This window comes from Chrysochloris asiatica, unplaced genomic scaffold (assembly GCF_000296735.1).
Source record: "Chrysochloris asiatica unplaced genomic scaffold, ChrAsi1.0 scaffold00103, whole genome shotgun sequence".
NCBI lineage: Eukaryota > Metazoa > Chordata > Mammalia > Afrosoricida > Chrysochloridae > Chrysochloris > Chrysochloris asiatica.
The window spans coordinates 5,120,388-5,127,895 of record NW_006408621.1 but is presented as its reverse complement, the minus strand read 5'-3'; the positions used below and the strand labels follow the sequence as shown (position 1 = coordinate 5,127,895).

The 7,508-nt window shown below is 39.2% G+C and overlaps 1 pseudogene; it reads left to right on the top strand.

The window, feature by feature from the left end:
* Positions 1–5,864: 5,864 nt before the first annotated feature.
* Positions 5,865–7,186, top strand: LOC102825510 (annotated as a pseudogene).
* The last annotated feature ends 322 nt before the right edge of the window (positions 7,187–7,508 follow it).

Sequence of the window (7,508 nt, the reverse complement as noted above, 5' to 3'; positions counted from 1 at the left end):
GACCTTGGGCAAGATACTTAACCTCGGTATCCCCATCTGTAAAATGGCAATTATAATGGTGCTTACTTCATTAATTGTGAAGTTTAAATTACTCAATTCACGTTAAAGCACTTGGCCCTGCACCTACTACATAACAGACTTCCATTAAAAATCTGTTTTATGGTTATGATTATCATTATTATTTTATAATGAAAAGGAAACTAAGAGAATTTAAATGATTTGTCCAAGGTAACTGAGCTAGGAAGTGATATAGCTAAATCTGACGTTAATCTCCTGGTGGAATATTTCTGAATGCATAACAGACAATGCAATTTAAAAAAATAGACACTTTTAAAAATTGGGGAAATGAGTAAATAAATTGTGACATATCCCAATTAAGTGAAAATTTCCAAACCAACTACAATGATATTAAATAAGTATTTCTAACATGAAGAGACATAATATTACATTTGTCAGTTAAAAGTATACGATGATGCAAGGAAAGGTAGAATTCCCACTGAATCATTTTCATCTTGTCTAGATGGATCTGGTGAAAGGAGATAGGGATAGGGTTATTTTGATTTGATAATAATTGTTATCATGATTCATTGCAATTGCCACAATTGTAAAGGTAGAAGTTGTATAACAACAAGTGGGGAGTAGTTAATCTTACATTCCAGAAACAGAGAGCATGAGCTGAATGTGGGATCCTAACCAGAGAAGGAGCAACACCAGAGATGGAGGCAGAGGTGATGGCATGGAGAGATATAGCAGCTGAGGATTCTAGACTCATGGAAAGAGGAAGGCTGGGTGCTGGAGGGCAGGAAGCTGGCTTTCAAAATGTGCCCTTTCGTTGCTTAAACAATAATATATGCCTGAGTGTTTTTATGTACATCCAAAAAAACAATAGGGAATAGAGGCAAATACTGTTAACCGATGGTACATGGAGGGGATTGTAATTATTGCAATGAACCAAAACATGATTGGTTGAGTGCAAAACCCATGTTATCCCATTAAACTATCACTCAATTCACAATAAAAGTTTTACACAAAAAAAAGTATATGCTGATATCTTTTTATTAAATAAAAATGAGAAATAGCTTAAAAACAAATTAAGGCCACACACGCCAAGGATTGCTGTGGACTTTGAGAATGAGAAGGGAGCACCATGATTCTGCAGATTTTTAAGCAGGGTGTTAATCAGTTTCCATGCATAAAATTTTGTTTCCTTGATCTTCCTGTTGTTGATTTCTAGTTTTATAGCTTTGTGGATGAGAAGATGCTTTGTAATTTTATGGTGCTTTTCAATTTGTGGAGATTTGTTTTTTGGCCTAATACATGGTTTATTCTGGAGAAGGTTCCACGTGCACTGGAAAATAATGTGTTTTGTGCTGTTGTTGGGTTGTATGCTCTGTAAAAATCTGTGAGATCAAGTTAGTTGATTGTGTTGTTTAGTTCCTCTGTGTCTCTGCTGCGCTCCTTTCTGGTTGTTCTGTCTTTTTCACAAGCGGTATAGTAAAGCCTCCTACTATTACTGTTGTTGTTCTTGTTAAGTGTCTTCAAGTCAGTTCCAATCCATTGTGACCCTGTATAGGGTTTCTGAGAGCTTGAATTACTGTCCTTGAGGTTCAAACCAATCTTGTAGTCCAATGCATTAACCCACAAACCACACCAGGACTCCTATTACTGTATAGTTGTCTTTTTCTTTCCTGAATTCTATTAGAGTTTGCTTCATGTATTTTGGGACTTTTTCGTTGGAAGCATAGATATTTATTATGGTTATGTTCAATTGACCCCTTTAATCATGAGGCAATGAACTTCTTTTTCTTTTGTGCTGGTCTTTGCTTTAAATTTTACTTTGTCCAGGATTAATATTGCCAGTCCTGCTCTTTTTTTTATTGCAACTAGTTTAATGTATTTTTTCCATCCTTTAATTTTTAATCTATTTAGTTTTTGTGTGTTAGGTGTGTCCCTTGAAGATAGCATATTGAAGAATCTTTTTTCTTATCCATTATGCTATTTACTCTCTGCCTCTTGATTGGTAATTCAATCCATTGACATTCAGTGTAATCATAGATGTTGTTGTTGTTATGTGCTGTCGAGTCAGTTCTGACCCATAGAGACCCTGCATAGGGTTTCTGAGGAGAAGCTGGTGAGCTTGAACTGCCAACCTTGCAGTATGGATTAATTGCTGACATTATGCTGCTTGTTTTTTGTGGTGCTCTGGCTTCTTTGTTCCTTATGCCTTCCTTTGCTGAGTTCATTGTGTGTGTGTGCTTTTTCTTGTTAATTTGTTCATAGTTTAATGTTTCCATAATCTTTTTGGACATTTCTTTTCTTGATCTGATGTGGAGATGTATTAAGCTTCTTTGAGGTTACCCTATATTTTATGAAGTTCTTCCTCTTTTTATGACAGTCCGTTTTATTCTGAGATCTACCTGACCTCTGCACCACCTGGATTTCTCTTATTAAACTTTTCCTTTCTTTCATTTTGTAGTTATCCTCTTCATGGACTTACATCCCATATCCTCTCATTTAAATCTTGTAGTTTTGTTCTGCCCTGGCCTCTTCTATCTCTGAACTGAGTGTAACCTTTTTATTGACAGAGTTTCAGGTGGTGTTCTCACATATGTTAATCTCTAGTTTTCTGGTCTTGTTGAGTCTCAATACAAAGAACTCCCTTTAGTATGTTTTGGAGTACTGGGTTGGCCTTTACAAAATTCCTTAATTTCTATTTATCCTGAAACATTTTGATTTCACCATCACATTTGATTGATAGCTTTGCTAGGTATATGATTCTTGGATGGCAATTTTTTTCTTTCAGAGATTTGTATATGTATCCCCATTGTCTTCTTGTCTTCATGGTTTCTGATGGGAAATCAGAGTTTAATATTATAGGCTTTCCTTTGGAGGTAACATTTCTTTTTTCCATAACTGCTTTCAAGATTCTCTTCTTGTCTTTGATTTTGGAGAGTTTGATTATGATATGTCTTGGTGAGTTTCTCTTGGGTTCTGTCCTTCCTGGGGTTTGTTCCACTTCCTGAATGCTTATCTTCTCGCCCTTCAAGATGTTAGGGAAATTTTCTTCTAGCAGCTCTTCAACTATCTCTTCTGTAGTTTTCTTTGTCTTTTTTCCGCTCTGGAATTCCAACCAACCTCAAGTTATTCCTCTTCATGTTGTCCCACATGAATCTTAGGCCTTCCTCAGATTTTTTAATTCTTTTTTCTGCTTGTTCTTCTATTTTAGCATTATTGAGAGATTTGTCTTCCATCCCTTCATTTCCATTCCTTTGTCCTTTCAGTGTGTTGTCCATTTCTGATATTTTAGCATTAATCACCTGGACCTCTTTTTGCAAGTTTCGTATTGATTCCAAAACTATATCTATTTTGCTTGATTGTTCCTGTAGCACTTTTCTATTTTCTTATTTTCCTCAACTTTTCTGTGGAACATTTGGATGTGCCTCAGTGTCATTCTCCTAAATTCCCCTTCAGACAATCCCAAAGCCTTTTCACCTTCTAATACTATTCCTAGTTCTTCTTCTTGGTCATTTGTTTGAGCTCCTCTGTCTTGTTTCTGCACATGACCATCAATTTTCTGCTGCTTTTTAGACAATGTGGTATTGCTGTATTTGAATTAATTAGATGAATGTATGATGGTGCTCTTAAGCACACTCCAATTGCTACCTGGTAGATGTGATCAAGAGATGAGCTTATCTGTTCACTGCTCTTATGACTCCCTTTGGAGTGTGTTTAGCAAGTGTTGCTTGTATACGCTACTCTGATATATAGCAACTGTTATTGACTCTTGCCCTATTGGTGATTTTACATGGTGCTTTTGAAGCTTAGCTGTATGGTCGGAGTTGCTGTGTCTTATCAGGTGAGGTATGAATAGAAATTCTCCCACAAAAATAGAAGGAAAACCAAATTCAAGACTAAGCCCCAAAGTCTAACATCAGAAAAACTCAGGAAAGATATTTATATAAGGCTATGAGACCTAATAAAATCAAAGAAAAAATAGCAAAATAAAATTAAAAATCATGGGAAAATATGAGTAATTTTGCGGTGCCATAGGATAAGTGCTTGACCTCAAGGTTGGTTTCAACTTCAAGGTCAGTGGTTCAAACTCACCAGTTGCTCCTCAAAAACCCTATACAGAGCCACTATGAGTTGGAACTGACTCAGCGGCACACAACAACAACAACAACAATTGACTCTAGTCTTAAAGTCAGATGAGAAACTCCATGCGGTTTCTGCTGTGCCAATGTGATCTGACCTAGGTCTTCCTTTTTTTCTTCTCCCCTGAGTGCTATTTAACTCAATCTATTACTTAATGAGAACCAGCTCAGGCCTGGACAGATCCATTTTGGAAGAGACTCCTAAATCCATTTTTTTTCTTTTTTGCTTTTTTTCCAACCATCTCCACCTGTGCCCATTGTAAATCCTTTCCCCGAGCACTGCAGCACAGTGTTAATCATTTTGCCCATCACAAAACCTTGTGTGGACAATGTTGGACTTTCCCTGGGGTGTATGCTCATGCAAGACTTCTCTCTGGTTACCTGCATGGAGAAGTGTAGACCTGGCAGAGAAGACATGACAAGAGAGAGGGAAAAAAAACTCTTGTGCCTCTGTTTCTGTGATCACTAGGTGGTTTCTACACTGGGAGTGCTCTCTTGTTCCTATCCTTGCCCAGACCCTTTCACAAAGGCTGCAGTGTCAGAAGTCACCTTCTTTCTTGCTCCTATTTTTCTCATTCTTTGTTTTTCTTCCCTAAGCTTCAAAGTCCTTGAGTTTTTGTAATAACTTTCTTTTATTTTCCCAGTAAGTGCCTTATAAGTGTCCTTTGCTAAATTTTGTATTTTTTTACTGTCTAGTGTTTTGAGGCCCTCTTGATTATTATTTAGCTTGCCCCTATTAATAATTAAGCAATTTAAGTTCCTCAATATATAATTAAGGATTATTATGTTATGATAAGCCCCAGATAGTCATAAATAGTTGATGCCTCTATAGGTGGGTATATATTAGGGGAGGAATCCTGGCATGGCACTGCACATTAATGTGCTGGACTGTAAGATAAGTTAGATCCACAAGGTGGGCCGTTCAAGCTCACCACTGCTCCTCACACTTAGCAACAACAACAACAACAACATATTGGTGGGGCCCTGGTATGGTACTGCAGGATAAGCAATGGACTGTTAACTTCAAGGTCTGTGGTTCAAACCTACCAACCTCTCCTGGGAAACCCTATGCAGGGTTGCTATGGGTCAGCACCAACTCAAAAGCATATATTAACTATAATAAGATATTGGTGAAATAATATTTATGCAAGAATGTTGTTAAGAGCCACCAAGTTGGTTCTGAAAACCCTGTGTGGGGTTTCTGAGAAGCAACTGGTGGTTTTGAACCACTGACTTTGCAGCTCAAATTGCTTGCCGTCCAGTGCTTTATCCTACAGCACCACACTAGAACTCTACACACACATATAAAATCATTAAAAAGGAAACACAAGAGTCCTTCCATCCTGTCTCTATGTCAACAATCATAGCTATTTGTTCAGCCCTTGTATGGTGCTGAAGGACAATGCATGGATCACAAAGTTGGTTTGAATCACAAGGTTGGTGTCTCAAACCCACCAGTCGCTCATTAGAAACCCTATGCAGGGTCACTATGAGTCAGAACCAACTTGAAGGCATTTAACAGCAACATTTGTTATAGCTGATGGTTTGTTGTGGAGATGGCAGATGGCATAACTAGGAAGACATGAGAAAAGACATGATGGCCAGAGACCTGGGAAGGAAGAAGGGAGTAGAGCTATTTCCCACCAGCGGGAACTACAACTATAGTGGCGAGTTGAACTAGCAGGCAGCCGGGTCCAAGGCCGCAGCACTATGGCGGATCAGTTTTATCTGAAAAATAGAGACAAATTCATCATGGACCAAAACAAGATCTTGACACACAAATGGCCAAACTATACACTAGGAGTTCAAGTTGACTAGGCCAAACATGCCACAAGGTTGCCTTAGTGAGATAAGAGAAGTTGGAAGCAGTGAAGTCCAAGCTAGCTGTCACTGCCAGCATCCATGTGTATAGCATCCAGAAAGGCATGCTAAAGGACAGTGGGCCTCTGTTCAATACCTACTATGACGTCCTTAAAAGCAACTTGCAGAATTGCAGTAAATACAGCTCCATGCAATGTACAGCTGCTGGCTTCTCATCTTCCAAAAAGCATGAACAGTCCAATCTTCACGTATGGAGTGAGACACAAGTCAATAACGGGTGGACCACCAATGGTCATGGACCACCCGTCTCCAGACAGGTCTCCCAGCAGCCCAAGGGAATTATGGGAATGTTGGCTGCCAAAGCTGCTTCTAAAACTTAAGACACTAACAGGGAAAGCAAAATAGACTAAAGTGGCATCTTCAGCTGGCAGAAAGGCACCAGGGAAAGGGAATATAGTGAGAATTTTTTTTTTTTTTGGAAAAGCTGCTATGAATAAACTTAAAGTCAATTCAGATTCAGAGCAAGCAGTGAAATACGTAAAAATAGTGGCGCAACCTCCAGTGTCTGTCATTGAACCAAAGCTGGCATTCCCTACAGGTCTGAAGAAATCCAGCCAGAAAGCAGAGCCTATTAAGACGCAGCAGAAGGTTAAAAAAAAGGAGGTGGGGAGAAAATGAGTGTAGTTATCTGATGATGGAACAAAAGAAATGGAAAACATGAAGAAAAAGAAGAGACAAATCAAACTTCCTGAGTCTGATAGCAGAGAAGATGAAGTCATACCAGACTCTCCTGGGACTTACGAAGCCGAGTCCCGATCTCCACCTCCTCCCACTTCTCCACCTCCTGAACCAGTGCCAAAGACCAAGCCAGAGCCGCCTTCCACCAAGGGCACAAGTGAAGAACACAAAAGAAAATGAAAGCGTGTGCTGAAATCTAAAACCTACGTGCATGAAGAAGGCTGCATAGTGACAGAGAAAGTCTAGGAGAGTGAGTCCTGCACAGATAGTGAAGAGGAGTGTAAGACGAAGCCATCCCCTGTGCACAGATCTCCTGCCATTACTGTGAAAAAAGAACCCAATGAGGAACAAAGGGCCCCAAAAAAGAGGCTGCTGCTCTGGGCAAACCCAACAGACAAGTGTCCATTACTGGCTTCTTCCAGAAGCAGCAAACTGCTATCTCCACTAGATCAGAGACTTGGAATGAGATATAGAGACTTCCTCACTTACTGTGTAAGTTCATCTAGCTCCTCCCCTCATCTGTGTCAAAAGACTCTTCTTGCATCGTGTGAGGTTTATATGGTTTCTGGTTTTTAACAGTATTAAAGGAAATCACCTGGAAGCAAGAGGCAAAAGAATATTTAAAAGCTGTTACCTTCTAATGACACTTTCAAAGCACAACATGACCTGTCCAAGAAACAAATTTACTCCAGAAATAAATGGGAACAGGTTTCAGAAGTAATTGCTTACGCCATTTAATGGCTAATCCACTGCAGCCCACCCACCCTATGCCCTGATCTACTATGACTCAGGAAG